Source organism: Ursus arctos, unplaced genomic scaffold (genome assembly GCF_023065955.2).
Source record: "Ursus arctos isolate Adak ecotype North America unplaced genomic scaffold, UrsArc2.0 scaffold_4, whole genome shotgun sequence".
Taxonomy (NCBI): Eukaryota; Metazoa; Chordata; class Mammalia; order Carnivora; family Ursidae; genus Ursus; species Ursus arctos.
The window spans coordinates 38,923,373-38,950,222 of NW_026623056.1; the positions used below are offsets into that span (position 1 = coordinate 38,923,373).

At 40.8% G+C, this 26,850-nt stretch overlaps 1 protein-coding gene across 1 annotated transcript in view; it reads right to left on the reverse strand.

Moving 5' to 3' along the window:
• The window catches only part of BOC (BOC cell adhesion associated, oncogene regulated), a 101,883-nt gene extending 76,834 nt beyond the window's left edge, over nt 1-25,049 (reverse strand). The window contains exons 1-2 of the mRNA XM_057306752.1: nt 24,908-25,049; nt 566-774 (exon numbers count right to left, since the gene is read on the reverse strand). The gene's annotated coding sequence lies outside the window, so the exon portion shown is untranslated. The remainder of the gene's footprint in view (nt 1-565; nt 775-24,907) is intronic.
• Between the last annotated feature and the right edge of the window lie 1,801 nt (nt 25,050-26,850).

Here is a 26,850-nt window from a genome sequence, read left to right on the forward strand (position 1 = left end):
GGTCTGGAATGTTGAAAGGATACCAATAACCAGTACGGACGCCTGGGGTAGAATCATAGTTCGAAAACCAAAACCAGATCCTTACCTAAAGCTAGTGATGACTGATTTGTCTTGGATACAAAGTCATCGGATGGCTACCATACGAGTATTTGCATTTAGATGCTAACGGTATATTTGAAATGATAGTGTATGACTTTCAGCTGTATGTTTTTTTACTTTGTATTTTGAGACAATTATAGATTCACGAGTTCTAAGAAATAACACAGATAGTTCTGTATACCCTTCACCTACTTTCCCCCTAAATACAGCACAATATCTAGCCTAATCATAGTAGTGTATCTTAATCAATGATGTCTTAGTATCTTAATTGAGTTTGATACAATTATCAACCTTATTCAGATCTTGCCAGTTTTACTTGCACACTCATTTGTAGGTAGTTGTATGTTTTTGAAATGATTTGTAGGTTATTGTGTCTGTGCAGCCTAGCCCCTGAATGTCTGGCCACAACCAGTAAGAGTCAGGATTATGCCCAGTTGGCCCCCTCAAGAAAGGGCTTGAGTCTCACCCAAAAAGCTTACAGCAACAGGGTTCATCCCTGATCCAGTCTCTGCTTTGCATCCTCTGAGACCTCACTGTAGAATGTCTTATTCCTCCTCTGACAGGACAAGAAAGGACGCAGTCTTCCTGGAGGATGCTTGATGAGCTGGGACAATTCCATCCACCCTTCTCTGCCGTCGGCCAACACACCAGGGTAGGCTACGTATTTTGCAGAGTCTAGTACAAAATAAAAATGCAGGGTCCCAGTCAAGAGTGGGGAAGTCAATCTCCCTTTCTTAGACCCACAGCAAATGGCCAGACCCCAAGGGGTTGTAATGAGCATACCAAGATACTCTGGGGGATGGGCTAGAGGCCACTGCCGAGATGTATACTGAAAGCACTGTGAAACTGCCAGCCTTGGTGGGGGGAGCCACTGCCTTACCCTCCCGAGATGCAATGGGGTACATGCCCTCCCCCAACCCTCCCCACACTTATGCTTAGGCCCCCCTCAGGGGCAGTGGGTGACTGAAGCCATGGAGCAAGTATGGGGTGGGAAAGATGGGGGAAGGCCAGGGCACCAGGGGTCATGGAACTAGCCAGCTGAACCCCTATCCCAGGGAGGCAGTGGGAGGCAGGACCACATGTGAGCTGAGACTCCAAAACTCCAGTGCCTGCTGCTCCACTGTCCAGTTGAACTTCAAACACAAATTCAAAGAGAAAAATGTCAAGATAGCAGCCGCAGAGATTAAAACCAAGCATGGGCCTGAGTGCAAGGCTCTGTGTAACTGCACTGGCCACATATCCTTGAAGTTTCCTGAACACACCAAGCCCAGAATTCATTACCTGCATTAGGGACTCTACAATTGCCCTAGTCCAGACTTGCATCATTTTTTTTTAATGTGGAGTATTGCAAAAGCCTCTTTTTTAATTGCCTTACCTGCCATCTGCTTCCATCACTGGTCCATTTTTCACATTACTGATGGCAACATCTGTTGATGATGCCACATCTCTCCCTCCACCTGAAATTGTTCAGTGACCTCACCACTTTTAGGATGAAGTCAAACTCTTAAGTGAAGCACATGAAACCTTCCACACCAGTCCTGAACAAGTATCTCCTCAATGTGGTCTCCCAGTATCACCCCTGCCCCGACTCCCCAACCTTGTTCCCTCCCTTACTTTACACAACTTCTTCAGAATGTTCCAGGATCATGTCTCTAGGCCTTTGTGTATGTGGTAACCTGCCGGAGCATCTTTACTGCCTGCTGCACCAAATTCCCCCTTGTCCTCAAAACTTAGCTCAATTATTAGCTCCTCTGGCCTGCCTTGCCTACCATACTTTCCCAATATGATGGGTGCTTATTATCCAGGGCTCATATGTCACTTGGTGTTTACCCTTATTATAGCACCTACTACATCGTTTTGTAATTAAGTATTTTAAGCTGTCCTGTTTCTCAACCATAGGAGATGCCATTCACACTGTGGTGTATTTTCTATTTTCCCCAGCCGATGTGATCCCCTTGAAACCTGTAATCCTCACTGTAGTCCTAATGCCTTGCACAACTTCTGGAATAAGGGAGGCAGTAGGTAGATGTTTGCTAAAGAAGGGAAAGAGAGAGAAAGAGAGGAAGAACTGTAGCTGCCAGTGTATAGAATTTCTTTCTCTCCCAGCCCTGGTCCCACAAAGTCTCCCCACCGTTTGATCTCTTAGGAGCTAAAATGGATTGACAGCACAGTCAGTCTGTTGGTGCAGGCACAGGTGGTTTAGGGGATGGAAAATAATGATTTGACCAAATTTGAAGCAGTGGCTGTGTACAGACAGTTTGGTCCCTCAACTTGGGGCCTTTCCATAGCAAACACAGAAATGCTGATACTTAATCTCACTCAAGAAAGACCAATTCATAAAGTTACCATGCAGCATTTTGGAAAATAAACAGAAATGTTTAAATATACAAAGCAAGAAAAAAATGTTTTACGGACATAGAAAAACAATTTAAAAATGCATAACATGGGGGCGCCTGGGTGGCTCAGTCAGTTAAGCATCTGCCTTCAGCTCAGGTCATGATCCCAGAGTTCCAGGCTCCTTGCTCAGGGGGGAGTCTGCTTCTCCCTCTCCCTCTGCCCCTCTCCCCGCTCATGCTCTCTCTCAAATAAATAAAATCTTTTAAAAAATACATAACATACAGTTGCCAAAACTTATAAAACTATACCCACAAAGAGAATTTTACTGTATACATTTTTTTTTTTTTTTTTTACAAATCAACTAGGATGAGGAGAAATCTAAAATGTAACAGAGGGTGTAACAATTGAAACCTAACTTTATTATGAATGAATAATAAAATGATAATGTAGGAGGTGGGGAAGAAAAGCACTAACCCAAGTTTCTTTGGAAAACAGTATTTGACTAGATATTATAAGGCTAAAAGCAAAAACAAACATACAAACAAACAAACCAAAAACCCACACTGTACACAAAGATGGTATTCTAGTTAGTAAATTTATTTCTCACAGGGACATGGGCTAGCAATTCTGAAACTACTTTATGTATATACTTGGGTTGAACAGATAAATATGTTGTAGAAATGCAGAATGTATGTAGAAATAAATACATTGTAGAAATGTAAAATTTCATTGTAGAAATGAAAGCCAGGCTTTTCAATGTCAGAGAAAGAAGTTACAAATAAGGAAAAGGGGAAGAAGAGAATGAACTCTGTGGTGTTGAAGAAGAGTCAGAGGTATCAGTATGAACTCATGATTTTTAAAATATATATACAGAGAGAAATATACAGAAATAAACATAGATGTATATAGGCACCTAGTATGTTCCTAGTATTCATACAGACATTTCCTAGCTCTATCTGCTAAGAGGGTCCAAGAGCAAGGACATCCCAGTGACAGTGTGCATACCCAGCACTCAAATCGTGGTTTCTACATACCATTTTCCAATAAAAGGAATTAGAAATTCTTGGAAAAGTATTTGATTCCAGGGCTATGACAGGAAAAATACAAGATGAGCCACGAACATCTTGTGTTGTCATCAAAGCAAGTAAGTACTTGGGAAAGGGTTGGAGTATGTGGAAAGGGCAAAGAAGCCAACCTGCAGCTAAAGCCGGATACAATTTCAGTAATAAAATAACCAGCAGTTGTATTGGATTATAACTAATAGAATAAAAGTATCCCTGAATCCATACTGATATAAGTAACTGATTGAATGAATGAATAAAATAGAATAAAAGGAGAAGCTCTTCCTTATAGAATAATTCCTAACTAATAAATGAGAAGGAGTTAGGAAAATAGAAAATCTTTATTAGAACACCACATTAATAATTTTCAGGATGCTAAAATCAATGGGCAAAAGATATTTGCATAGTCTCAAAATATCACCCCCAAGATATTTATTAATCACAAAGTTGTGTTTTTTTTAACTGTCTTTACTGTGAAGAGAGAGAGTAGGTACCACCTTAACCAAGTGATTCAGGTTGTCATGACTAATAATAAGTGATACTGATACTATGTACCCCCAGTATGATACATTGAGAAAGACATATCACTTCTGTGGTATTCTTGCTCCAAAATAGAAAACATCAGACAAACTGAAATTAATGGACATTCTACAAAATAACTAATACTCTTCCAATGTGTCAGGGTCAAGAAAAAACTAAGGAACTGTTAAAGACTGAGAGCCAATGAGACATGACAACTGAATGCAACATGGGATACTGGATTGAATTCTATAACAGAAAAAAGATTGTAGTGGAAAACTGATGAAATCTAAGTAAGTTCATAGTTTAGTTAATAGTATCGTAATGATGTTAGTTTTTTAAGTTTTGATTATTGGACTTGGTTATTAATGATGATAACAATAGGAGAAACTAGGTGAAGCGTACATGAGAATTTATTGTACTATCTTTGCAACTGTTCTATAAAGTTACTTAAATTACAAAGTTGAAAAAAGCAGGGGAGATCATGCAGGTAAAGTGGGAGGGGGTTCAAGAGAGAAAAGGGGGAAGGCATATTTGAAATCCTCGGAGAGAGAACAACATGCACTGTCGGAATGAAGGAGAGTTCAGAATGGCTCACTGGAGCAGGGAGGCAGAAAACGTTCTTGGTTTTGTTTCTTGTTTTTCTTAAAAAATGTAATGGGAAAAAAAATCACCATTTCTCACTTATTTAAAAACCAGAGGACAATTCAAGCAGCCGTGGGCTAGTGCTGGCCTTCAAATGTTAAGGCCTATTCTGGACTATGAACATCAGCCCCAGGGCTTGCTCTAGATGTTTCAAAGAGCGAGTGCTTGGCCAGGGGTCATGTTGGAGGTCACCTAGAGAGCCTGCGGGCCTGTATCTGAGACTCCACAGACATCTTAAATAGGGAAGTCAAATCCCCAAGTTGCCTCAATGAACATGGAAATAACACAAGAGGGTCAAGTTTCTTGGTCCAAACGTTGAGTGGAGTCTATTACTGCAGTGAAGCGGTCTATACCATGACATCTACATGGGTCAAATCATTAGGTCGTGATACCTCCTCTCCTAAGAAGAGCTCAAGTGGGTCCTGAAACATTTGTTTGTGGAAGTTATTCTACCTCTAAAGTGAATTGGAATATCTTCTCTTAATGTTAATCTTTTGTTCACTATTAGAGTTAATGTTATAATCTAATTCTCAGGAAATCTTGTTTCCCATCTAGTGAACTACCAACATAGACACAGTGGCCTGTCTCTCTGTCAAAGACTGTCTGAAATGAACAAAATGTTGAGGCAACTAGCTGTGAAGCTGAACTACCTGTGGTGTGGAGGTGTGGGAGGGATAACTGACGTATCTGCATTCCCACTGATCGCCCCGGTGCCCTCAGCCACCATAAAATCATGGACGTTGGGATCAGAAGACCTGAGATTGGCTCCTAGCACCACACTTTGTCCAGCTATGTGGTTTTACAAATCACGGAGCCTTACAGCTTGTCTTCTGATCTGTAAAATGGGATAATGATTATTACCTATCTCACATAATTATTTTGAGAATCAATGGAGATATTGCATGTGAAAGTACTTTTCAAAGGGTAAAACAATTTACAAATGTTACTTTTAATTTCACTGTCCCCACACAATGAAACATATGGCATTTTTTGAATGTAGAAAAACCCCAAACCCACAAGGCACAAATTTTTAGAAACAAGTAATTTCTGTAAAGCAATCACTTTTTTTTTAACCTAAAACATATTTTTTAGCACTTAGCTATGTAGTCAGATGTGAGATGCCACAATTCTTTTCTATAGTTTCTTTAGCAGTGAGCCCAGTCTGGTTGCCAGGACCATAAAAACAGAAGGCTGTTGATCATTAGTCTGTGTAAAACAGAGCACTTGGGCATCTCACTTGGAACTCGCTTTTTAACTTGTTTCAAGAGGTGGCGCTTAGAACTGAAAAGAGTATTGTATGCCTGAATGAGTGCACGAAAACACCAGGCCAGACTGGGGTGTGGGCACCCACTTATGTGTGCAACTGCCTTTTTACCTAATTAATCCTCTCCTTGCAAGCCTGAACGGGGCCTGTGAACTTCACATTCCACTGGTAACTGGAACTCTGGGTCCTACAAAACCTGGAGGCTTTAATGGAACGTTATTTGTTCAGGGCCCTTGAAGCAATGATATCTAATGGAGCAGAAGCAAAGAGAAAATGCCCTGAGCTTTATAGTATGAACAGTTGATTTCCATCACAGACCTGGCCCCGTCACTCCCCTGCTTAGAAACCCGGGAGGGCTCCCCTCCTGGATAGAGTCCAAACTCCTCTCAACCATCCCTGGTCTCATCTTTCCACACACTCTTGCCACTCCCACCTTCTCCCACCCCTCCCAAATCTCTGGGCCTGTGCTTTCCGAAGTTGCAGACTACCTGTAAGAAATGAAACTGACAGTATTTGCCTAAAATGCAGATATCCTTGTTGGACCTCAGGGTTACTGAATCAGAATTTCTGGGTATAGAGACCTCAGGACTCTGCATGTCAAAACTAGCTCCTCTAGCAATTCTTATAAACACAAAAAGTTTGGAGATACTGACCTAGCCCTACTCGATAAACTGTCCATTCCTTGAATTCCGCATGCATTTTATTTCTCAGTCACTGTGCCTTACTCTTCCTCTCCATAAACTTACTAATTTTCCTTTACTGAGTACCTTCGGTATGCTAAATGCAGCCTATAAATTAAAGTTATACGCAACTAATGAATCATCGAACTTTGCATCAGAAACCAGGGATGTGGGCGCCTGGGTAGCGCAGTCGTTAAGCGTCTGCCTTCAGCTCAGGGCATGATCCTGGCGTGCCAGGATCGAGTCCCACGTCAGGCTCCTCCACTGGGAGCCTGCTTCTTCCTCTCCCTCTCCCCTGCTGTGTTCTCTCTCTCGCTGGCTGTCTCTCTGTCACATAAATAAATAAAATCTTTTAAAAAAAATTAAAAAAAAAAAAAAAGAAACCAGGGATGTACTGTATGGTGACTAACATAATATAATAAAAAAAATTTTAAAAAAATAAAATAAAAATAAAATCTTAAAAAAAAGTCAAAAAAAAAAAAACTTCAAGGCCCAGCTCTTATTTATGGATTCTCTGATGCCTCTCCTGACTCCTTTCAAATAGTCAATAAAATTAACTAAGTACCTACTAAGTATCCAGTTCAACGTGCAGAAAGGAAATAGAAATGAACTAGATGCAGTATCTGTCCTCAAGATGCTTGCTCAGAGTGACAGAGATCTCATGTCTCTGTGTCCCAGGACCATAGCCCCGGAAGAGCCTGAAGCCCGGGGAGAGACTGAAGTGTCAGCCAGTCCAGATGGGGAGGCTCTCTGTGGCATTAAGATGCATAGGCCCCATAATAACTGTGGAGTTCACTCTGGGCCAAGCCAGCAGTCCTTTTCTTTCTAAAATGACTATTACAGAAGGAATGCTGAAGTGCTTTTCTAATAGGTTTGATGTGGCTACAAGTTTTACAGAGGTAAAACCGAGGCTCTGATGTATTAAATTTCCTTCTCTGGGTCTTAGAGTAGGCTTGTGACAGAACTGAGTACATGAGAACCCCAAGTGCGTGTGAGCATGGGGCTGCCACACGAAAGGCCCTTACTAAATGTGTGCCAAGTGAATGAGTCCATGAATGATCCATCTGCTTTATAATCTTCTAAAAATAATAAACCGCCTCTGACAGCACTAGCCTGCAGCTTGAGTCTCTCGGCTCCAGTACTGCAAGTCCCTCAAATTCTGGGACTTTGAGTTTCCCCAGTTTTTTTAGTCCTTAGTTCTCTTTTTGGATTTTTAGATTTAATTTGTCAAAACTGTATTTCCCTCTATTTTTCCAAATTAATTTGTTTTTCTTCCTAGGTCTGTCACTTGGTACTTTCAAAGTTTCTTTTTCTCCTCTCACTTTATTTCTCCCCCTTCCCACCCCTCCTCCCCGTGTCCCACATCCTGAGTACGAAGGCAGGCAGGATTAATCCAGCCAGGAGCATGATGTCTGAGAGCCATGACAGACGCACTAAAGCGTGCAGCGGTGATAAAAGGCAGCTCTGATGAGCTCTGTCAGGAATCCCTCAGGAACACGGAGGGAAATATTTGCTAACCCCTCTCCTGGCTCCAGGCCCCCAGGCCCCACAACAGGATCATACCTAGAAAAGTTGAGGGAGAAAAGTGGTGAAACAAGAAAGTCTCCTTCCCCTCCTGGCACCCCACTTAAGAGACTTTTCCCCTGAGCCCAAATTCTCCTTCTTGCATCTGAAAGGCCCTGGCTTAAAACCGTGAGTGGCCACAACCTATGATTTAAACCCTGGGTTGTTGAAGGAATACTGTAAGACATTGGGACAGAAGACTGCATAACCTACTTCTGGCTTGTGAAAAGAAAGATGAGTGAGAGTGAAAAAGACCCCTTTAGTGCTTTGTCTAATCCAACATTCATGCTGTGTGTGTGTGTGTGTGTGCACAAAACATACAAGCATACCTGTGCATTTAGCTTCTACTTCTCCTCCAAGTACATTCAAGTAATAATTTCTGAATTCTTATTATATGCCAGAACTCTGGTTGGTTATGGAGAAATGAGGTGAATAAGGCAGGTCTTTGCCCTCAGGAGGCTCATACATGCCTTTGGCAACAGATGCTCTGGAAGAGTCTCAGCCGGTGTTCTGGGAGAGCCCAGAGTTTGGGGGGTTGGGAGAGAGGCATGGGGAGGAATTAAAAAATAAACAAAATCTTCCAGTAAGTGGTAGCCCCTTAGATAATAACCTAGGGAGGTTAGCTGTGGTGTGAATAAAGTGGAAAAAAAGAAAAGAAAAAGACTTCCAGCTATAGAGATGGGAAGTAGGAACATTCTAGGAGGAAAAGGCAATCTGATAAATGATATAGTGCTAGGATTGCTCAGGGATGAGATTATTAGGAACTTTCAATGCTAGGAAAATTTTGGTTTTTGTTTTGCAGTCAATAGAGACCATTAAAGATTGTTTCCTTTGGAGCAGGAAAGTGACATGATTTATATTTTATGGAAAATCAAGCTAGAGTGACTAGTTAAGTAGTTATTGTAACAACATAAGTGGGATATAGTGAGAGTCAGAACTGGATAGTAGAAATGGGAATTAAAAGAATAGGCATATATATTAATTTCTGATTGAACGGAGGCTTTAGAGAGTATTGATATTAAGACAGAAAACTTTGGTTCAAAATGGTTGATTGGTCATGCACATTTACATCTTTTCTCCCAAGAATATATTAAATGATACTGAAAGAATAATAAAAAGTTATCAATGCTCTTTAACCAAAATGGAAGGTGGGGGCATTAGGGCACAAAAGGTATCAAAATATTTATGGAAGACTAAAAGTAGATAAAAGAGTAGTGACTGGTGAAGCAGTGTGGAAGAAGCAGACCTGAGAATACACACACACAGGAAGTTGGTCTGTCCTGCAGAGCCCTGGAGAAGCTCAAGACCTCAAGAGGCCAGGGCCTAACTATAGGGAGAAAAAGCAAGTCTATAGACATGACAGTCAACTTTCAACATATCCCCACCAACTGTATGCAGAAGTGCCAGGCAGTTAGTTACAAACAAATGGAAGAAAGGATAAATCTACTCTAAAGAAACAGAACAAACTATTTGGGAAAAGGTAAGGGAACTATTATGGAAGTTGACACCTGTGGCATTTAGGGATCTCAAAGCATAATGGCCTATTTACTGTCCCCTCACCAGTAAGTGAACACCCTCGTTTGATTTGTTCTACCTGCATACGCAGAACTTACAACCTGTCTACCTGCTGCCTTATATTTAAATGTAAATGAGGAACCAAAGATCTTAAAATATGAAGAAACATGGAGACAAACTAAAAGGAAAAGACTGGAAGTAGGAAAAAATACAGAGAATGAAAACAGAACTGTAAAAAGAAGGTACAAGTCTTGCTATATGAATGCCATGGTTCTCAAATCATTCTGAGAATGCAATAATTTGTAATAGCTTAAGTCAAGCAAGAGTAGGAAGCTATTTAAAAACACTTAAAACTATGGATGGCTGAAATATCAATAATGACAATAAATTTCTCTTCTGGGTTGGAAAGTAAAATACAAAGGAAATCTCATAGAAAGTAAAATTTAAAAGACAAAAGCATGTAAAAAATGAAAGAAAAAAGATAAAATATCACGTCAATTGTTCTTATACCTGATTAATAGAAATATCAAATTAAGAAACAGAGGAAAATGAGAAAAAAGTATAAAAGAAATAAAAGAAAATTTCACAGAACAGTAGGACACAAGCCCTCATACTTAAAAGTCCCATTAAGCACAGTGAATGAGAAAGGTGCTCACCTAGACATCTATTTGTGAAGATTTGAGAACATCAAAGTGAAAGAGAAGATTCAAAAGCTTCCAAGGAATAGAAATTGAACACTTATAAAAACTAGAATCAGACATGGGACAGAAAACTTATTTGAAGAAATAAGAGCTGAAAATTCCCCTAACCTAGGGAAGGAAAGACACATCCAGTTCAGGAAGCACAGAGTCCCAAACAAGGTGAACCCAAAGAGGTCTACACCATGATACCTAATAATTAAAATGTCAAAGGTTAAAGATAAAGAGAGAAAGTTAAAAGCAGCAAGGGATAAGCAAAAAGTTACCTATAAGGGAAACAGAATAAGGCTATCAGCTGACTTTTCAGCAGAAACTGCAGGCAAGAAGGGAGTGGCATGCTGTATTCAAAGTGCTGAAAAGGAAAAACTTACAATCAAGAATACTCTACTTGCCTAGAGTATCATCCAGAATAGAAGGAGAAATAAAGAGTTTCCCAGACAAAAAAATAAAACTAAAGAAATTAAAGGAGTTTATTACCACTAAGCTGACCTTACGAGAAATGTTCAAGTACCTTCTTCAAGTGAGAAAGAAAAGGCCATAATTACACATAAGAAAATGACAATTAAAACAATGTAAAATATGACAACATATATATAAAACATGGAGAGGGAGAGTAAAAATGGAAATTCCTTTAGAATGTGCTTGAGTGACCATCAGCTTGCATGTATTGCATGGACACTGGGTGTTATACAAAAAAAATGAATCATGAAACACTACCTCAAAAATTAATGATGTACTGTATGGTACATAACATAATAAAAAAATTTTTTTAAGTGACCATCAACTTAATATAGACTGCTATATATTTAGGATGTTACATAAAAACCTCACAGTAACCACAAACCCAAAACCTATAATAGTTACACAAAAATAAAGAGAAAGAAGGACACATATAACACCACAGAAAGTCATCAATTACAAGCAAAGAGAGCAAGAGAAGAAGAAAGGAAGAGAGAAGAACTCCAAGAACAACAAGAAAACAAAGTGGCAACAAGAACACACTTATCAATAATTATTTTAAATATAAATGGTCTAAATGTGCCAATCAAAAGATATAGGGTGATGGAATAGATTAAAAAACAAGACCCATTTATATGCTGCCTACAAGAGCCTCACTTCAGACCTAAAGAAACACATAGACTGAAAGTGAAGAGATGGAAAAAGATATTCCATGTAAATGAAGTGGAAAAAAAAAAAAGCTGGGGAGACAATACTTTATATCAGACAAAATAGACTTTACAACAAAGACTGTAACAAGAGACCAAAAAAAAAAAAAAAAAGGCATTACATAATAACAAAGGGACCAATCCAACAACAGGATACAACAATTGTGAATGTCTATTCGCCCAACATTGGAGCACCAAAATGCATAAAGGAAATATTACCAGACGTAAAGGGAGAAATTGATAGTAGTACAGTAATAGTAGGGGACTTCAACACCTCACTTATATCAATGGAGAGATCATCCAGGCAGAAAATCAATAAGGAAACAGTGTCTTTGAATGACACATTAGACCAGATAGACTTACAAGATATATACAAAACATTCCATTCAAAAACAACAGTATACACATTCTTTTCAAGTGCACGTGGAACATTCTCCAAGATAGATCACATATTAGGCCACAAAACAAGTCTCAATAAATATAAGAAGACTAAAATCATATCATGCATATTTCCTGACCACAATGATATGAAACTAAAAATCAATCACAAGAAAAAAATTGGAAAAAACACAAACACGTAGAAGCTAAACAACATGCTACTGAACAACCAACAGGTAAACAAAGAAATCAAAGAAGAAATGAAAACAAACAAACAAACAAACAAACATGGAGACAATGAAAATGAAAACACAATTGTCCAAAACCTTTGGGATGCAGTGAGAGAACAGAGAGAAATATCTAACATTACAGGCTAACCCCAAGAAACAAGAAAAAGCTTGAATAAACAATTTAACCTTACACCTAAAGTAACTAGAAAAATAAGAACAAAGCCCAAGGTGAGTAGAAGGAAGGAAATAATATAGATCAGAGCAGAAATAAATGACATGGATGCATACACACACACACACACACACACACACACACACACATACACACACACACTCAATGAAATCAAGAAGTGGTTCTTTGAAAAGATCAACAAAATTAATAAACCTTTACCCAATTCATCAAGAAAAGAAGAGAAAGGACCCAAATAAGTAAAATCAGAAATGAAAGAAAAGTAACAACTGACACCAGAAATACAAAAGAGGATAAGAGAATACTAGGAAAAATAATACACTAACAAACTGGACAACCTAGAAAAATTGATAAATTCCTAGAAACATACAATCTTCCAAAACTGAATCTGGAAGAAACAGAAAATCTGAATAGACCAATTACTAGTAATGAAATTGAATCAGTAATAAAAATATTACAAAAAACAAAAGTCCAGGACCAGATGGATTCACGGGTGAATACTACCAAATGTTTAAAGAAGAGTTAATAGCTATTCTCCTCAGGGGCGCCTGGGTGGCACAGCGGTTAAGTGTCTGCCTTCAGCTCAGGGCGTGATCCCGGCATTATGGGATCGAGCCCCACATCAGGCTCCTCCGCTATGAGCCTGCTTCTTCCTCTCCCACTCCCTCTGCTTGTGCTCCCTCTCTCGCTGGCTGTCTCTATCTCTGTCGAATAAATAAATAAAATCTTTAAAAAAAAAAAATAGCTATTCTCCTCAAACTATTCCAAAAAATAGAAGAGGAAGGAAAACTTCCAAATACATTCTATGAGGTCAGCATTATCCTAATGCCCAAACCAGACAAAAACACTACAGTAGTAGTGAATAATTACATAGCCATAATACTGTTAATATAGTTTTTTGATTTAAAATTTTTAGGGTCAGTCTACATATAAAGGATGGAAGACAATTTTGGTTGAAGACAGAATATAAATGTTACCAAGGTTGACAATGCAAAAGTTAAAGGACAGGGGACAGAAGCTGGGAGATGGAAAATGGAAAAAGGTAAGGTAATATCCTATTTTCAAAGTAGGGAGTCAAAAAAACACAGTCAGCAGGTGACAGAACTATACATACAAGTATTATTTACAATGGAAATAAACAGGAGAAGTGGTGGATGACATAAGCGATCTAATTTTTTATTTGCCATAACAGGAAGTCTTCCCACCATCAACACCACAGTCTTCTAGATCATTCGGCACAAGAGGCAGGGCTGCCTGTACTACAGCCTGGACCTGCTGCAAAGCCCTTTTCTGCTCTGAGTCTCACTCAGAGAAGACTGCCTTCTGTGTCCTCCAGCAAATACACTACAACAGTGGAGTGAGTTACTGCTAGAACCCAGAGAGGCCTATCAGGCAGTGGGCAGTATTTTTCCAATGAGGGTCCCTTGTGCTAGGGGATGCTAGGTGCAGCAATCTGTCTTTTACTTTGGAAGCCTTTCCCCAGCACATCCTTAATCACTGGATCCCTAAAAACTTTCCAGAAATAGTAGATCCTTGAATCTTCATAGGGTGTGTCTTCTATATTCTAGAGCACGAGTTTTACCAAGACCTCCAGTAAACTAGCCACGTTGCTCTTCCTGCGCAATCAGCATGGTCATGCATGGAAAGTGTGATATCCTTTGAGATGGCCTGGTAGTTCTAGATGTCTTTGGACTATATTATGATAGAGGCAGGAGAGTGAACATAGCCCTAAGGCAAACTGTAAGTGAATATTGCTGTTTATTTCACATGAATGCCAACTGTTTCTGAGTCTCTTTTCTTATTGGGGTTGGAAAGAACGCATTCACCTGATCAATGGCCATATACCATGTACTTTGTTGTGGCCACGTCAATCTGTTCTAGTAAAGATACCAGGTCTGCCACAGCAGTTGCAGTTGGGGCTACTACTTGGTTGTCCTTGCAGTAGTCCATAGTCACTTATCAGGATCCACTGGTTTCTGCCGGGGTCAGACCGACTGGTGAGTTAAATGGAGATACGATGGGGTACTACCATTTCTGTGTCCTTTGGTCTTCAAAGTTGGCAATAATTTCTGCCACACTCCCTCCTTGGGGTACAATATTGGTTTTGATTTACTATCTTGGCCTGGAATTGGAGGTGGTTGGGGGAAATTTCAGAGGTTTCCATTTGGCTTTCTTCACTATAATAACTCAATAGGCTAAGGACTCCATGAGGGGGTTACTCCAATTGCAATCCTATCATTCCCAACTATACACTTGGACACCGAGGAAATGACCCCTTGTTGTATCCAGAGACCCAGTGGGCACACCCTGAGCTGGACTTTAGCCAAGACTCCTTTATTACTTGGTTCCCATTCTAGTGTGGGTAGAGGGGCATGATGATGCTTTGGGTCTCCAAGTATCAACATCCACTCAGACCCTATATCCAATAGTCCTCCAGATATCTGGGTATCCCCCATTCTTCAGTGTACAGTCACCAGAATAAATGGCCATAGATCCCTTTGGGGGAAGGATGAAGGAAATGTTCACAGTACATACTTGCTATGTCACATCTCATGACTTTGTGGGTTCTAGATCTTAAAATGGGTTCAGGTCAGGAACTTAGCAAGAGATCATGACTTTTCATTAGGGTGAATGCCCTCAGCCTCCTTTTCCTCCATTCTTGACTTTTTTTTTTTTTTTTAATAGTAGGGATTGAGAAGCATCCTTGCTGGCTACCCATTTACTTTATCTTGTTCATCCTTTATCAAGGCCAGCACCTCCCCAACCCAACTAACTCTAGGATTTAACCCTAATTATTGGCCTATCATCCAGGAGAGGAGTTGGGGGGCAGCTCTTGATGGGGTGTGCATTCCAGGGGGCAGACCTCTGCAGCATCTTCCAGCACAGGGGAAGTGCTATCTCTAAAAAGTGAGCTACCTCTGCAAACTCTGAAGGTCTAAGGGAGTAGTGGTTAGAGAATCAAAACCTTCAGGGACATGTGTCTTGATGATCCCATATTATGTTTCAGGATCCTAGTATTTTCCAGCAAGGGCCCAGATTTTAGTGCAGCAGACCTGCCCTGGCTGAGCACTCAAATGTTGCTGGAGCTCTGCAACTTTGAGATTCGGCCTTTGTTCATTCTACTCTTAGCTGTATCTTCGTAAGCTACCAAAGAGGCCTCTCACATTGTCCTTCCCTGCTTATTAATGGCCCCATTTCTCATTAGCCCTCTGCAGGATGTCAACGCATCTTTGTAGTAATGAGATCCACTGTCTTTGTAGACACTTTGAAACCCCAAGGTTTTTCAAATACTTGACCCATCCCACCTGCCATGTTATCTCTCCACATGGAGACATTTTCACATCCTGTGAAATCTTCAGTGAATGGACCACCACTGTGTGGTCATCTGTGCCACACATGTCACTTATGATGGTGTCCTCTTGCCCACTGGTCATTGAAGGAGTCGGCCTCAGAATCCTATTTACTGACCCTATTCTTGGATCACTTCTAGTACCACTATGTTAATTTAGGTCCTCTGAGGAGCAGATGCCAAGATAGAATTAGATGTGCAAGAGATTTATTAGGGAACACCTGTGAGGGAAAATGTGGAGGGAGCTTGAGGGGGCTGGCAGATATGATGCAGGTCTGTGAAGGAAGGAAGGTTGGGCAAGAAAAATCTTAGACGAGGTGCAGTCTAAGGAAGTTTCAGCAAAGCTGATGGGCAGTTCTTAGATGAAAGCTGACTTTCTAAGGAGTCCCACTTCTCCCAAGAATGAGCCTGCCTTTGTATCCCCACTATGCTTAAATTGCAGCCTCTGTACATGGATATGGATTTCAGAGCATGGCACCTGGAACCCTCGGTCAATAACTAGGACATCTGGAAGATGTTTTCACGAAAGCCATGGATGCTTCTGTTTGTACCTCTAGATTTGTTTTTTACCATGTGCACATTTTACTTAAAAAAAGAAGAGAAAGGTGATATAAGCATATTATTGTAGATATGGAAATAACAGAAGAAAATATTCAATAGTTCCTTCTGTAGAGCAAGGCTAGGTTTGGAAAGTGTGACAGAAGTGACTGGTACTTCTTAATCAGCGTCTCTTTAATATGACATGTTTTTTCAACCATGTACATTCATTACTTTGATAATTTTCTTAATTTTTAAGAAATTGAAAGAGGGACAGAGAGAAATCAGGAATAATAGAACTGGGGAGATAAGCTTTATTCTGAAAATAAGTTAATAATATTTATTGCATACCTTATTATCACTAATCCTTGAAACATTTCCAACAGGTAGAAAACATCCCCATTTTACAGATAATGACACTGAAATTGAGGATCAAGTTTTAGGTCAAGGATTTTGGTAAAGACCACACAACTAGTAAGTGGCATCCGAATTTGAACCCAGGTCTGGGTTTGTGTTCTTTCTACAAGTAAATGGGGACGAGGCGGCTGATGGATGGAGGCCACGTGGGGGTGAGCCGTCTCCTGATCACTGGCCTGTAGGCCAGCCTAAACAATGCTTTGGCCCAACAGAGTTCCCAGGGAGCAGAGGGGCCAGTGTTAGTCATTGTTTAATTATACTATACATATTTAGCCTTTTAAATCTTTTCTGAGAAATCATTTCATTCTATCCCCTTAATCATCCTTGAATATCATCTTATAAGAAAACAACGTGGAGGAAGATGCCTGTGGCTGAGAGTCTGGGCCTCTCTGGAGCAGGACTGGAAGCTGGATGCAGTCAGCAGCCTGTTTGCTCCAGAGGTGGACAGAGCACACACATACCACCAGCTCTGTGCAGACAGCCCGCGCAGGGCCCAGCCCAGAGGGCAGCCAGCAACTCCCTCTGTTTATCCTTCAGTCTGAAAGAGACTCTTTGCAGACAAGTGTAATCTTTCTTGATAAACATATTAGTTTTCTGTCTCAGCTCAGTGGAGACAATCCCTAGGTCTGTGATACAAGCTCTAATAATATTTTCTTTTTCTATGGTGACTTTTCCTGGATTGGCTTAGATAGTAGAGGAGAGAGTCAGAGGGGGAGAGTGTCCAAAAAACAGCAGTCTTTGGCCTCGGGACAAATGAGATGACGATGTGCTATTCTGCTGCCATCGATCAGCAGGTGACTGCCAAGCAGTCCAGGCTTAGGTCCGAAGAAGCTTTGCAAAGGGAGAGTGAGCAGAGTCTGGAGGTCAGTAAATGTCCTGGGTGAGGTGACAGGTGTTTGACTGATAACCACCTCATTCAACCCAACTTACTGCTGCCGACCCCAGCACCTCTGAGCCAGGGGCTGATAGTAATAACATCCACCTTGCAGGAATACATGATAAAAAGCAAATTAAGTACTTAGCCGGTGCCTGGCAAGCGTTTACTGCATGTTAACTGTTTCTGTTCAGAAACCTCCTAGTGTATCTATTTTATTCTCAGAGGATGAACTTATGTTGATGGGACTTTTGAAATAGAAGAGTTTTGAATCTGTATGCAATTAGATCCACTAATTTTTTCTGTTCTGTTTTCTTTCTTGGCTTTTTTGCTTTTCCTCCTCTATGATATAAATATACCGTATATTTTCTTAGAGTTTCTTTTATGGTCTACCTTTTTTGTTTACGTTTGCCTCTTTAATCCACATGGAATGTATTTCAGTATATGGTATGAGGTAAGGAGATAATTTTTTTTTCCAAATAAACAATTTTCCCAATGCCATGTATTGATTTTAGATACCACTTTTATATTATACAGATTTTTACATATATTTGAATGTAGTTTTTAAAAAAGATTTATTTATTTATTTATTTGAGAGAGAGTGCATGCATGATGTGGGGCTGGGGGTAGGGGAAGAGGGAGAGGGAGAAGCAGGCTCCTCGCTGAGCATGGAGCCCTACGTGAGGCGTGAGGGGCTCAAACCCAGGACCCTGAGATCATGACCTGAACTAAGGGCAGACGCTTAACTTACTGAGCTACCAGGTACCCCAAGTTTATGTATTTTGAAGCAACTTTTACCCTAACATTTCTTAGTAATTTAAAGTTAACAATAGGGGATTTCTATTTATAGTTAACATTTTAAAATCCTGCTCAAATTATTACTGCCTCTGGAATGGACTCCATATACTACTGATGAAAGAGTAGCATAGGCCAACTTTCTGGAGAGAAATTTGGTTTTGAAATGTTTATCCACCAAATAGTTGTTCCGCTGTTGGCAATGTTTCCTAAAGAAAAGTAAAAAGTTCAGGCAAATATTTATGTATATATGCATATTTATGTATTTATGTATAAAGCTGCCTATGCTGCCATTATTTGTAAAAGCAAAAAGGTAGAAACACTCATTTTTGAAGGGTATAGTTATGCATATTATATTATATTTATAGACTGGAAGAAGTCATTAAACCTATATTTAAAAAATAAAGAAAAGGCATTTTTATATTAAGTGAAAATGCAGTAAACAAAATTTTATATGTAATATTTTCTCATTTTGTTTTGGAAAACAAGCTTTAGTCACAGTGATCATTCACTTCCTTGAACAAACGTGTTCCACCTCAGGAACCTTGCACATTCTGGCTTCTCTCCTGGAAAGAATTTCTACCTGTTCTTTTCAAGGTGGGCTCTTTTTATTCTTTAGGTGTTTGTTTCAATGTATCATTTCAGAGAACCTCTCTCTAACTAGCATATCAAGAGAAGATCCAGATCCCCTCCCCAAGTAGTCTCCATATTTAAGCATCTAATTATATTTTCCACATGGGTGAATTCTGCCTTTTCATTTGGAAAATTTGCACCCTGACATCTAAGACTCTATTTTTCTATTTTGTTTCAAAGGGCCTGTTCCTGTGATCTGAACACAATGAATATGCACTGTATGTTGCCCAAATCACCTTTATATCCTTAAAATAATCCACATACAAAAGAATGAAATTGGACCCTTATTTTATACCACTCATACAAATGAACTGAAATGAATTAAAGACTTAAATATAAGACCTGAGACCATAAAACTCCTAGCACAGAGAGAAAAAGCTCCTTGACATTGGTCTTAGTAATCATTTTTTTGGATATGACCCCGAAAGCACAAGTACCCAAAACAAATTAAACAAGTGGGACTACATTAAACTCAAGAGCTTCTTTCTACTCAGGACAGAAAACTATCAACAAAATGAAAAGGCAACCTACAGAATGGGAGAGAATATTTCCAAATCACATATCTGATAAGGGGTTAATATCCAAAATGTATAAGGAAGTCGTATAATTCAATAGCCAAAAAGAACAAAAAGCAAAAACAAAAATCTGATTTTTTAAATAGGCAAAGAACCTGAACTTTTTTCCAAAGAAGATATACAAATGGCCAACAGTTACAAGAAAAGGTACTCAACATCACTAATCATCAAATCATGCAAATCAAAACCACAATGAGATATCACCCCATACCTGTCAGAATGGCTATTATCAAAAAGACAAGAGATAACAAGTGTTGGTGAAGATGTGGAGAAAAGGGAACCCTTGTGCACTGTTGGTGGGAATATAAATTGGTGCAGCCACTCTGGAAAACAGTATGGAAGTTCCTTAAAAAATTAAAAATAGAACTACCAAATGATCCAGCAATCCTACTTCTGGGTATATATCTAAAGGAAATGAGGGGCGCCTGGGTGGCACAGCGGTTAAGTGTCTGCCTTCAGCTCAGGGCGTGATCCCGGCGTTATGGGATCGAGCCCCACATCAGGCTCTTCCACTATGAGTCTGCTTCTTCCTCTCCCACTCCCCCTGCTTGTGTTCCCTCTCTCGCTGGCTGTCTCTATCTCTGTCGAATAAATAAATAAAATCTTCAAAAAAAAAATTTCTTAAAGGAAATGAAAAAAGAAAAAAAGAAAGAAAATAAGGGGGGCGGGCACCTGGGTGACTCAGTCAGTTAAGTGGCTGCCTTTGGCTCAGGTCATGATCTCAGGGTGCGGGATCAAGCCCTATGTTGGGCCTCCCTGCTCAGCGGGGAGTCTGCTTCTCCTTCTGCCCCTGCCCCTGCTCCTGCTCATGCTCTCTCTCTCTCTCTCAAATAAATGAATAAAATCTTTTAAAAAATGAAGGAAATGAAATCATTATCTTGAAGAGAGATCTGCATGCCTGTGTTCATAGCAGCATTATTCACAATAGCCAAGACACAGAAGCACCCTGAGTCTGTCTACAGATGAATGGAGAAAATGGGGTATACACACATACATGCTGGAATATTATTCAGCCATAGAAAGAAGGAAATCCCGCCATTTAAGACAATGTGGATGATGAATCTTAAAGGCATTATGCTGAATGAAATATGTCAGGGAAAGACAAATAGTGTATAATCTCACTTACATGGGAATCTGAAAAACTGAATTCATAGAAACAGAGTAGACTGATGGTCGCCTGGGCATGGGGGTGGGGATGATGGAGGCGGAACGCGTGAAGGTGGTCAAAGGTCCAAACTGCCAATTAGAAGACGAGTAAGTCCTGCGGATCTAATGTACAGCATGGCGACTACAGTTAACACTGTTGTATCGCATACCTGAAAGCTTCTAAGAGAGTAAATAAAAGTTCTCACAATATACACAAATGTAACTATGTGAGGTGATGAATAGCCTTAACGAACCTTATCTTGATCATCATTTCACAATATATACATATATCAAACTACTACACTGTACACTTTAAACTTACACAATGTTATGTTAATTATATCTCAATAAAGCTGGGGAAAAATTAGCATCTTGTTGTACAGACATTGTTGCAGGGTGAACTGTACAGAAGAATAAGTGGCTGTTGATCCAACTTCAGGCAGACGTAAAATAGAACACAGTGACATATTTCTAGAGGGTCTATGTCAATAGCCAGCGCCCCCTCCAGCACCTGTATTCCTTTAAAATCATGTCAGAAAGAGGAGAGAGAAAAGTCAGGCTGGGAATCCGAGCCAGATGCCGCTTCTCTTCTAGGAAGATGGGCCCTTAGATAATTGGACACAGGTGCCTGGGAGAAGGGGCCCCAGAGCTTTTAGGGTGTAATCAAGCCTACTTAACTAACGATTATAAACAGCATGTGTCCTTCACTTGTCAGAGTTCTCTGGGCCTCAAATCTGACAAGACTCTCCAGTCCCTCCAGTCAAACTAATTCCTCCTACCCGCCTGCTGTTCCCACACTCCACTTCCATTGCTTTCATTCTTCCTGCTGCTGACGGGGTACTGCTTCATTTCCCTTCCCAGCCCCAGAATCAGTCAGGTGACTCTCCGGCCCATGCCACCCAGTATCAAGGATTCCTGAAGTGCAGCGCCAACTAGGCTAAGAGGTAGAGTCCAGGCCCTCTGGACAGATGGCGGTCCCGGGTCTAACCCAAAATCATGGAATTACCCACCTGGCAAGCTTCACAGGGACTGCCAAGCTCCCAGCACAACTCCTGGCCTACTGTAGTTCATAAAAATCACACCAAGGACTTATCACAACCAATGCTTGACATTCACAAGCTAAGCACTTGTAGTTTTTACAACCGTGGCCAAACTTTAGAATCTATGAAATGTGTCTTTCATTTTCTTGAGGGCCAAATTTGAATTTCTTGTGTGTGTGGCTGATCCATGGGGTCTAATGATTGAGCGAAGTCAACCGCTCAGCATCCAGATTTCAAAGCAACTTTGTGTCTTCTCTTCTATCACGTGGGCAGTGATATAAACTCTCTGTAGGGGACAGAGGGACTCCTTAACATTTTCAGTTATACCTACTATAACTTGTGGGGGAAATTGTGCTTTAGAGGTATGTACAAAAGTAGAGATCTATGAGGAGATCTTTTTGATTTTTCACAAGTCAATTACGGTCCTTGTTTTCTAACTCTTCCCCTAGGTTCTAAGATAAACCAAGATAAATTCCATGTCCTGACACAGACAAGGTTAATTTGGTGTCTTCAGGCTGTCAGAAGCTCAGTAAAGGAGCTTGGAAGAGTGTCCATTTCACAGACCTTAGCCACAGAGGTGGGCAAACCTGTGACATGCCCTCGAACTGTGTCCACAGGGTCACCATCCCCACCCCAAAGCGAAGGAAGCTCTGTTGCAGCCTGCTCAGGGCTCAGCAGTAGGCCACTGGGGGCTGGCCTCCAAGGACCCTGCCCCCTCATGTGGGGGTGATTAACGCAGGGCCTCCTCCCCTGTGGAGAGTTAATTAGAAATGTTACACTTCAAGAGGAAAAACAAGAGTAATGGAAAAGGCATCTGTGTGTGACCAAAGCTTAACTGAAAACAGGCTTTCTCTTCTCTCAGTCTGGGAAAGCAAGGAGCTACAGCCAGGGAGAGAGCAAGCAGAGATGTTCATCTGGGGATGGAATGACATGGGTGTGTGTGTGTGTGTGTGTGTGTGTGTGTGTGTACATGTAGCAGAGGGGGAAGCATGTGAGGGGAGGAGCTGGGGGGGCAAAAGGAAAGGTTGGTGTGAAGAATGGAATGAAGCAAGGCTGTTGTGAGCAGGTAGTGGAGGGGGTTTCGAGGAGGGGGAATACCCTTTCTACTTTCTTTTGGGGTTGGGCTAGGGTGAGGAGGGGAGTGATGGAGGTAGGATAAACTAGAGTTGTATCTGGTGGCCTCCCAGAAAACTAGGGCTTTTGATTAATTAATTAATGCATTCCTATCTAGATAAGCCCACCCCTTTCCAGACCCCCTCTTCATTGCTTCTCTTGGCTGCCCTTCTATTAGCCTCTACCACATTCATCTTATTTTTATAGGGAATCTTTTTTTCCCCCCCTCAAGCTAAACTTATCAAGACTTTAAGTCCAAATGTTGGAAATGGAGACTCCTGGCTTGGTATGTCTCTGGGCCCAGGCTACTGTTTTCAAACACATTAATTACATAAACTTTTATTGAGCCCATTCTGGACCAGAAATGGTGCCAGGCACTGGAAGTAAAGAAAGACATAGTCATCTTCCTATATATTAATGAAAGACAGATAAATGAGCAACTTTGATACTACGTAATAGAAAGATTCATGACATCCCAGAAGGATACCTGGCTCAGTTTTAACAGATGACATATGAACTGAGTCTTGAATGGTAAGTGGGAGTTACAGGCACAGAAGATTCAATTCAAATCCCAGCACTTCTTCCCAGTTAGGGGAGTCTCAGGTTGGTCATCAATGTAATGTCTCTGGTAACACCGACCCCAACGATGGTTATGAAGATTATGAGATAACATAAAATGGAAAGTGTTATGTATAGCCCAACTTTCTGGTTTCTCAGTCCCAGTGGCCTTCTTCTACATTCTTGTCTCTGTCAGCCCCATCCCAGTGACCACACCGCAAACAGCTCAGCACTCAGCTGTCAATCTCTAAGATCCCAATCAGGAAAGTCCCTGTGCCTAAAGCTCTCATTTGCCACCTCTCTCCCACTCAGGCCAATGCTGAACTGGCTCTGTCCCCCTTTGTGAACTTGAGTCCCTTGATCTTTCCCCCTCTTTCAGTTCATCTGCCTCCACGACCTTATTTGTCTTTTTCCCCAAGAGGCCCCCCACACGAGCCAGGAAGGATTCTCTTTGACCTCATCCACCCTATTGCCTTTTGGCTTCAACAATGTATATCCCCAACCCTTGCTCAACCGCATGGTCTTCATATTCCTGCTCCTGGCATTTGAGCATACTGGAGAAAATCCAGACTGCGTAGTTCATTACACTTGGGTGCTTTCTAATCCCCACTGGGCCCTTGCTACTTCTTAGTTATCTTTTTATTTATTTCTACTGAAATAAGTCAATGTATGTAAAGGGCCTAGCGCTTAGGCTAAAACACAGTAGGAGCCCCATATGTTTACTTCTCTTTCCTCTTCCCCCAATTCCTTGTCATATTACCAATGGTGCCTAGTCTGAGCCTCTTCCACTCCTCTTACATCTCTGATCCTTCAGCCCTAAGCTTTTGCCATCTCACATAAGCTTGTTCCACTTTCCTAATTCTCAGCTTGTGTGTAAGAATTCAGAGCACATGGCCTCAATCAGCTTGCCTGGTCTAGTCGTATCGCTAAGCCTGGATTTCCTCTTCTGTAAAATGGAAATTATAATAGAGGTGATAAAAAGTACCCATGCCATAGAGATATTCTGAGAATTAAGTAAGATAGTTAATATGTGCTTAGGAAAGGATCTTTTACATGGTGCACTCAAAAAATGTCAGTTGCCATGATGGCAATAATTTTTTATGTATTTTAAAGCCTTTAAAAAATTTTTTTCCTCTCTCAGAGAAACAGAGTTGGTAAGAATAAACCTGTGCTTTAGATTCTATCCTTTCCCGATCCTTAAAGGACTTAACTCTACAGTGAACCTCTCACTTCTTCAATCTCTTCCTCTCCATTGGTTTCTACTTCTGAATCTGTAAACATGTCAAGTCTTCACCATCCTTAAAAAAAATTACAAATTAAAAATCATGTTTCAGCTCTGCTTTCTCCTCTAACTTCCTACATCTACTCCTCAACTGTCAAACTTGCCCAAATGGTATTTATAATAGCAGTATTTTTCTCTACCACCCACCCCACATTTACCCGTAAATCTCTTGAAATCTGGCATCAACCCTCAGCAGTTAACAGAGCCACAAACAGCTTTCTTAAAGATCGACCTTTTCTTTACCTTTATTCTTCTCATCTCTGAAGCATTCTTTGATGTTGGTTACCCAGTCTTTAAGGAACTCTTCTCTTTCGGAGTGCTTGATTCTCTTCTTTCCTAGTTGTGCTTCCTCCCCTCTGACCATCCGTTTCTGTTTCCTTGTCTGGCTCCTCTTCCTCCTGCATATACTTGAATGTACATGTTTCTATGAATCAGACCTCAATCCTCTTTTATTTCCTTGCTTTACACTATCTCCCTGGACAAACTCATCTGCTCCTATGACTAATAGTTGCCATGATGATACCTCTCGAATCTTCATCTCATTAGCACAACTACTTTGAAAAATACTCCGGCATTATCTTGAAGAGTTGAACATCTGTATGCTGTATGACCCAGCAATTCCACTCCTAGTATAAGCCCCACAGTAACTCTTACACATATGTACCAGGAGACACATGAGAAAATGTTCATAGTTCACTGTTCAGAAGAGCAAAAAAAAAACCTCTAGAAATACTCATATGCCCAATGACAATAGATAATATAAACTGAATTTTCACACAATGGAATGTTACAAAGTAGTGAAACGTAATGATACTCGGCTACACATAACGTGTTTCGATCTACGGTTGAGTGACAAAAGCAAGTTCCAACAGACATCATAGCATTACCTCTTTATAAAGTTCAAAAACAAGCAAAATCAGTTTATCTTTTAGACAAGAATGTATATGTAATAAAACAGAAAACAAAGCAAAGGCATTATAGACAAAGACTCCAGATCCCGGCTTCCTCTGAGGGAGAAGCTTAGGACATGGATGTGCACCGGCCCCTGAGGAGGTGTGAGTTACTGGTAACGGTTAGTTGGGCTACAGGTTCATAGTGTTTGTTATATTGTTAAAGGTAAAATACATGAAATAAAGGAGGGTCATGCATGGATCAATGATGAAGAAAATCTAGTTCTAACCAATCTCCTAAACTCCATTTCATTTTTTCATCCTTCCTACTTGGCATTTTCATTTGATTATTTCAGTAGCTCTTGAAACTCAAAATGAGAAAAACTGCCTTCATATTCATCTTTAAATCTGCTCAGTCTCCTAAATCTCCAATTTTTATAGACGACCTTCACCTCCTCTGAGGCAGTTTGGCCTCTGCCTGGACTTCTAAAAGGCTCTTTGTTTCCTCTCACTTAGCTCTTTGCCAAGTCTTACTTTAATCCCCAGTAACATGCGTCTCGAAAGAGGCAGAGCCAGAATTTTGCCCCATATTGCCTGTTGCCACAGCCTACACTTTTAACTACCTATGTATGTGTGATACTGGATCAAAGTGACCCTGGGGCAGTGACCTCTGGCACTGAGGCCTGACAGATTATATGCACTTCCCATCAAGGAAGCTGAGGCACCAATCTGCTTGTTTCATAAGCCTCTACCTTCTGCTGAGCTCTTGCCTCTCCAAATCCAGGCTGCCGAGCACCCAGACCCACCCCCTGAAGTCCTGCCCAGTGTTCTGGCTTTGACAAAATTTGCCAGGCCTGCTGGACAGCTCTTAAGGCCACCCTGTAGGGAGGAGGGCTACACTAGGCTCAGTGTTGGTGGGAATAAACAGCTCTTGTGAGCAGCTGGGATCAAGGTGGACCCAGCCAGATGGAATCTCTGGCTTTTTCTTTTCTTGGGCCCTGTCGAGCAGCAATCTCCAAGAGCGACCATAGAACAGCCTCAGTGGCTTCTTACAGGAGCAATGGGGAGGACAGGCTGGGGCCTGGAGAGAGGAAGGGGGTCACAAGCACAGCGTCAGCAGCCACTTCTCTGCCTAGAGAAGGGATTATTCCTAATAAGGACACAGCAGTTCCTGTTTACAGTTGTTCCAAACATCCCTCACACCACAACCCATTGCAAAATATGTGCCAAGGCCCAGCAACCTTTTCTGTTTGAGGACTTCTCAGCTGGGTAGGTCTGCAACCTTGCTAGATTCTG